General features: G+C 46.1%; 7 non-coding genes and 15 pseudogenes across 7 annotated transcripts in view; all 22 read left to right on the forward strand.

The window, feature by feature from the left end:
• Positions 1-84: 84 nt before the first annotated feature.
• LOC142116677 (5S ribosomal RNA) lies at positions 85-203 on the forward strand (annotated as a pseudogene).
• Positions 204-283: 80 nt separating this feature from the next.
• Positions 284-402, forward strand: LOC142116734 (5S ribosomal RNA; annotated as a pseudogene).
• An 80-nt stretch (positions 403-482) lies between these two features.
• On the forward strand, positions 483-601 carry LOC142116776 (5S ribosomal RNA; annotated as a pseudogene).
• An 80-nt stretch (positions 602-681) lies between these two features.
• On the forward strand, positions 682-799 carry LOC142116966 (5S ribosomal RNA; annotated as a pseudogene).
• An 80-nt stretch (positions 800-879) lies between these two features.
• On the forward strand, positions 880-998 carry LOC142116657 (5S ribosomal RNA). Its single transcript, XR_012682558.1, has one exon. It is a non-coding gene; the product is annotated as a 5S ribosomal RNA (ribosomal RNA).
• Positions 999-1,078: 80 nt separating this feature from the next.
• On the forward strand, positions 1,079-1,197 carry LOC142116681 (5S ribosomal RNA; annotated as a pseudogene).
• Positions 1,198-1,436: 239 nt separating this feature from the next.
• LOC142116625 (5S ribosomal RNA) lies at positions 1,437-1,555 on the forward strand. Its single transcript, XR_012682528.1, has one exon. It is a non-coding gene; the product is annotated as a 5S ribosomal RNA (ribosomal RNA).
• Positions 1,556-1,637: 82 nt separating this feature from the next.
• Positions 1,638-1,756, forward strand: LOC142116731 (5S ribosomal RNA; annotated as a pseudogene).
• Positions 1,757-1,836: 80 nt separating this feature from the next.
• On the forward strand, positions 1,837-1,955 carry LOC142116826 (5S ribosomal RNA; annotated as a pseudogene).
• An 81-nt stretch (positions 1,956-2,036) lies between these two features.
• LOC142116932 (5S ribosomal RNA) lies at positions 2,037-2,155 on the forward strand. Its single transcript, XR_012682600.1, has one exon. It is a non-coding gene; the product is annotated as a 5S ribosomal RNA (ribosomal RNA).
• Positions 2,156-2,233: 78 nt separating this feature from the next.
• Positions 2,234-2,352, forward strand: LOC142116888 (5S ribosomal RNA; annotated as a pseudogene).
• Positions 2,353-2,433: 81 nt separating this feature from the next.
• On the forward strand, positions 2,434-2,552 carry LOC142116758 (5S ribosomal RNA; annotated as a pseudogene).
• A 79-nt stretch (positions 2,553-2,631) lies between these two features.
• Positions 2,632-2,750, forward strand: LOC142116850 (5S ribosomal RNA; annotated as a pseudogene).
• Positions 2,751-2,990: 240 nt separating this feature from the next.
• LOC142116768 (5S ribosomal RNA) lies at positions 2,991-3,109 on the forward strand (annotated as a pseudogene).
• An 80-nt stretch (positions 3,110-3,189) lies between these two features.
• Positions 3,190-3,308, forward strand: LOC142116707 (5S ribosomal RNA; annotated as a pseudogene).
• A 240-nt stretch (positions 3,309-3,548) lies between these two features.
• LOC142116783 (5S ribosomal RNA) lies at positions 3,549-3,667 on the forward strand (annotated as a pseudogene).
• An 80-nt stretch (positions 3,668-3,747) lies between these two features.
• LOC142116708 (5S ribosomal RNA) lies at positions 3,748-3,866 on the forward strand (annotated as a pseudogene).
• An 81-nt stretch (positions 3,867-3,947) lies between these two features.
• Positions 3,948-4,066, forward strand: LOC142116662 (5S ribosomal RNA). Its single transcript, XR_012682562.1, has one exon. It is a non-coding gene; the product is annotated as a 5S ribosomal RNA (ribosomal RNA).
• An 80-nt stretch (positions 4,067-4,146) lies between these two features.
• LOC142116797 (5S ribosomal RNA) lies at positions 4,147-4,265 on the forward strand (annotated as a pseudogene).
• A 271-nt stretch (positions 4,266-4,536) lies between these two features.
• LOC142116624 (5S ribosomal RNA) lies at positions 4,537-4,655 on the forward strand. The gene has a single exon (XR_012682527.1). It is a non-coding gene; the product is annotated as a 5S ribosomal RNA (ribosomal RNA).
• Positions 4,656-4,736: 81 nt separating this feature from the next.
• Positions 4,737-4,855, forward strand: LOC142116773 (5S ribosomal RNA). The gene has a single exon (XR_012682584.1). It is a non-coding gene; the product is annotated as a 5S ribosomal RNA (ribosomal RNA).
• Positions 4,856-4,936: 81 nt separating this feature from the next.
• The window catches only part of LOC142116556 (5S ribosomal RNA), a 119-nt gene continuing 55 nt past the window's right edge, over positions 4,937-5,000 (forward strand). The window contains exon 1 of the ribosomal RNA XR_012682465.1: positions 4,937-5,000. This exon is cut by the window's right edge and continues 55 nt beyond it. This is a non-coding gene — a ribosomal RNA (5S ribosomal RNA).

A 5,000-nucleotide genomic window follows, 5' to 3' on the forward strand; every position in this document is an offset into this window, starting at 1 on the left:
TACTTTTTTTTTTCTCTCTTGTTCTGGCTTCCTTCAATGCTGGTTTTAAAATGTATAAGTGATGTAGGTCATTAGGAAACCAATACCTACAGCCACACCACCGTGGACAAGCCCAATCTCATCTGATCTTGGAAGCTAAGCAGAGCCGGGCCTGGTTAGTACTTGGATGGGAGACCACCTGGGAATACCAGGTGCTGTAGGCTTTTTTTTTTCTCTCTTGTTCCGGCCTCCTTCAATGCTGGTTTTGAGATGTATAAGAGATGTAGGTCAATAGGAAACCAATACCTACAGCCACACCACCCTGAACAAGCCCAATCTCGTCTGATCTTGGAAGCTAAGCAGAGCCGGGCCTGGTTAGTACTTGGATGGGAGACCACCTGGGAATACCAGGTGCTGTAGCCTTTTTTTCTTCTCTCTTGTTCCGGCTTCCTTCAATGCTGGTTTCTAGATGTATAAGAGATGTAGGTCAATAGGAAAACAATACCTACAGCCACACCACCCTGAACAAGCCCAATCTTGTCTGATCTTGGAAGCTAAGCAGGGACGGGCCTGGTTAGTACTTGGATGGGAGAGCACCTGGGAATACCAGGTGCTGTAGGCCTTTTTTTTTTCTCTCTTGTTCCGGCTTCCTTCAATGCTGGTTTTGAGATAATAAGAGATGTAGGTCAATAGCAAACCAAAATCTACAGCTACACATCTCTAAACAAGCCAATCTCGTCTGATCTTGGAAGCTAAGCAGGGCTGGGCCTGGTTAGTACTTGGATGGGAGACCACCTGGAAATACCAGGTGCTGTAGGCTTTTTTTTTTCTCTCTTGTTCCGGCCTCCTTCAATGCTGGTTTTGATATGTATAAGAGATGTAGGTCAATAGGAAACCAATACCTACAGCCACACCACCCTGAACAAGCCCAATCTCGTCTGATCTTGGAAGGTAAGCAGGGCCGGGCCTGGTTAGTGCTTGGATGGGAGACCCCCTGGGAATACCAGGTGCTGTAGGCCTTTTTTTTTTTCTCTCTTGTTCCGGCTTCCTTCAATGCTTGTTTTTAGATGTATAAGAGATGTAGGTCAATAGGAAAACTACCTACAGCCACACCACCCTGAACAAGCCCAATCTTGTCTGATCTTGGAAGCTAAGCAGGGCTGGGCCTGGTTAGTACTTGGATGGGAGACCACCTGGAAATACCAGGTGCTGTAGGCTTTTTTTTTTCTCTCTTGATCCGGCCTCCTTCAATGCTGGTTTTGATATGTATAAGAGATGTAGGTCAATAGCAAACCAATACCTACAGCCACACCACCCTGAACAAGCCCAATCTCGTCTGACCTTGAAAGCTAAGCAGGTCTGGGCCTGGTTAGTACTTTTTTTTTTCTCTCTTGTTCTGGCTTCCTTCAATGCTGGTTTTAAAATGTATAAGTGATGTAGGTCATTAGGAAACCAATACCTACAGCCACACCACCCTGGACAAGCCCAATCTCGTCTGATCTTGGAAGCTAAGCAGGGCCGGGCCTGGTTAGTGCTTAGATGGGAGACCCCCTGGGAATACCAGGTGCTGTAGGCCTTTTTTTTTTTCTCTCTTGTTCCGGCTTCCTTCAATGCTTGTTTTTAGATGTATAAGAGATGTAGGTCAATAGGAAAACCATACCTACAGCCACACCACCCTGAAGAAGCCCAATCTTGTCTGATCTTGGAAGCTAAGCAGGGCTGGGCCTGGTTAGTACTTGGATGGGAGACCACCTGGAAATACCAGGTGCTGTAGGCTTTTTTTTTTCTCTCTTGTTCCGGCCTCCTTCAATGCTGGTTTTCAGATGTATAAGAGATGTAGGTCAATAGGAAAACAATACCTACAGCCACACCACCCTGAACAAGCCCAATCTCGTCTCATCTTGGAAGCTAAGCAGAGCCGGGCCTGGTTAGTACTTGGATGGGAGACCACCTGGGAATATCAGGTGCTGTAGGCCTTTTTTTCTTCTCTCTTGTTCCGGCTTCCTTCAATGCTGGTTTCTAGATGTATAAGAGATGTAGGTCAATAGGAAAAAAATGCCTACAGCCACACCACCCTGAACAAGCCCAATCTCATCTGATCTTGGAAGCTAAGCAGGGCCAGGCCTGGTTAGTACTTGGATGGGAGACCACCTGGGAATACCAGGTGCTGTAGGCTTTTTTTTTCTCTCTTGTTCCGGCTTCCTTCAATGCTGGTTTTGAGATTATAAGAGATGTAGGTCAATACAAAACCAATACCTACAGCTACACATCTCTGAACAAGCCCAATCTTGTTTGATCTTGGAAGCTAAGCAGAGCCGGGCCTGGTTAGTATTTGGATGGGAGACCACCTGGGAATACCAGGTGCTGTAGGCCTTTTTTTCTTCTCTCTTTTTCCGGCTTCCTTCAATGCTGGTTTCTAGATGTATAAGAGATGTAGGTCAATATAAAAACAATACCTACAGCCACACCACCCTGAACAAGCCCAATCTCATCTGATCTTCGAAGCTAAACAGGGCTGGGCCTGGTTAGTATTTGGATGGGAGACCACCAGGGAATACCAGGTGCTGTAGGCCTTTTTTTTTCTCTCTTGTTCCGGCTTCCTTCAATGCTGGTTTTGAGATTATAAGAGATGTAGGTCAATACAAAACCAATACCTACAGCTACACATCTCTGAACAATCCCAATCTCGTTTGATCTTGGAAGCTAAGCAGGGCCGGACCTGGTTAGTACTTTGATGGGAGACCACCTGGGAATACCAGGTGCTGTAGGCCTTTTTTTTTTCTCTCTTGTTCCGGCTTCCTTCAATGCTGGTTTTGAGATGTATAAGAGATGTAGGTCAATAGGAAAACAATACCTACAGCTGCACCACCCTGAACAAGCCCAACCTCATCTGATCTTGAAAGCTAAGCAGGTCCGGGTCTGGTTAGTACTTTTTTTTTTCTCTCTTGTTCTGGCTTCCTTCAATGCTGGTTTTAAAATGTATAAGTGATGTAGGTCATTAGGAAACCAATACCTACAGCCACACCACCCTGTACAAGCCCAATCTCGTCTGATCTTGGAAGCTAAGCAGGGCCGGGCCTGGTTAGTACTTGGATGGGAGACCACCTGGAAATACCAGATGCTGTAGGCTTTTTTTTTTCTCTCTTGTTCCGGCCTCCTTCAATGCTGGTTTTGAGATGTATAAGAGATGTAGGTCAATAGGAAAACAATACCTACAGCCACACCACCCTGAACAAGCCAAATCTCGTCTGATCTTGGAAGCTAAGCAGAGCCGGGCCTGGTTAGTACTTGGATGGGAGACCACCTGGGAATACCAGGTGCTGTAGGCCTTTTTTTCTTCTCTCTTGTTCCGGCTTCCTTCAATGCTGTTTTCTAGATGTATAAGAGATGTAGGTCAATAGGAAAACAATACCTACAGCCACACCACCCTGAACAAGCCCAATCTTGTCTGATCTTGGAAGCTAAGCAGGTCCAGGTCTGGTTAGTACTTTTTTTTTTCTCTCTTGTTCTGGCTTCCTTCAATGCTGGTTTTAAAATGTATAAGTGATGTAGGTCATTAGGAAACCAATACCTACAGCCACACCACCCTGGACAAGCCCAATCTCGTCTGATCTTGGAAGCTAAGCAGGGCCGGGCCTGGTTAGTACTTGAATGGGAGACCACCTGGAAATACCAGATGCTGTAGGCTTTTTTTTTTCTCTCTTGTTCCGGCCTCCTTCAATGCTGGTTTTGAGATGTATAAGAGATGTAGGTCAATAGGAAAACAATACCTACAGCCACACCACCCTGAACAAGCCAAATCTCGTCTGATCTTGGAAGCTAAGCAGAGCCGGGCCTGGTTAGTACTTGGATGGGAGACCACCTGGGAATACCAGGTGCTGTAGGCCTTTTTTTCTTCTCTCTTGTTCCGGCTTCCTTCAATGCTGTTTTCTAGATGTATAAGAGATGTAGGTCAATAGGAAAACAATACCTACAGCCACACCACCCTGAACAAGCCCAATCTCGTCTGATCTTGGAAGCTAAGCAGGGACGGGCCTGGTTAGTACTTGGATGGGAGACCACCTGGCAATACCAGGTGCTGTAGGCCTTTTTTTTTTCTCTCTTGTTCCGACTTCCTTCAATGCTGGTTTTGAGATTATAAGAGATGTAGGTCAATAGGAAACCAAAACCTACAGCTACACATCTCTGAACAAGCCCAATCTCGTTTGATCTTGGAAGCTAAGCAGGGCCAGGCCTGGTTAGTACTTGGATGGGAGACCACCTGGGAATACCAGGTGCTGTAGGCTTTTTTTTTTTCTCTCTTGTTCCGGCTTCCTTCAATGCTGGTTTTTAGATGTATAAGAGATGTAGGTCAATAGTAAACCAATACCTACAGCCACACCACCCTGAACAAGCCTGATCTTGGAAGCTAAGCAGAGCCAGGCCTGGTTAGTACTTGGATGCGAGACCACCTGGGGATACCAGGTGCTGTAGGCCCTTTTTTTTTCTCTCTTGTTCCGACTTCCTTCAATGCTGTTTTTGAGATGTATAAGAGATGTAGGTCAATAGGAAAGCAATACCTACAGCCACACCACCCTGAACAAGATCAATCTCGTCTGATCTTGGAAGCTAAGCAGGGCTGGGCCTGGTTAGTACTTGGATGGGAGACCACCTGGGAATACCAGGTGCTGTAGGCTTTTTTTTCTTCTCTCTTGTTCCGGCTTCCTTCAATGCTGGTTTCTAGATGTATAAGAGATGTAGGTCAATAGGAAAACAATACCTACAGCCACACCACCCTGAACAAGCCCAATCTCGTCTGATCTTGGAAGCTAAGCAGGGACGGGCCTGGTTAGTACTTGGATGGGAGACCACCTGGGAATACCAGGTGCTGTAGGCCTTTTTTTCTTCTCTCTTGTTCCGGCTTCCTTCAATGCTGGTTTCTAGATGTATAAGAGATGTAGGTCAATAGGAAAACAATACCTACAGCCACACCACCCTGAACAAGCCCAATCTCGTCTGATCTTGGAAGCTAAGCAGGGCTG

Source organism: Mixophyes fleayi, unplaced genomic scaffold, assembly GCF_038048845.1.
Source record: "Mixophyes fleayi isolate aMixFle1 unplaced genomic scaffold, aMixFle1.hap1 Scaffold_1683, whole genome shotgun sequence".
Classification (NCBI taxonomy): Eukaryota; Metazoa; Chordata; class Amphibia; order Anura; family Limnodynastidae; genus Mixophyes; species Mixophyes fleayi.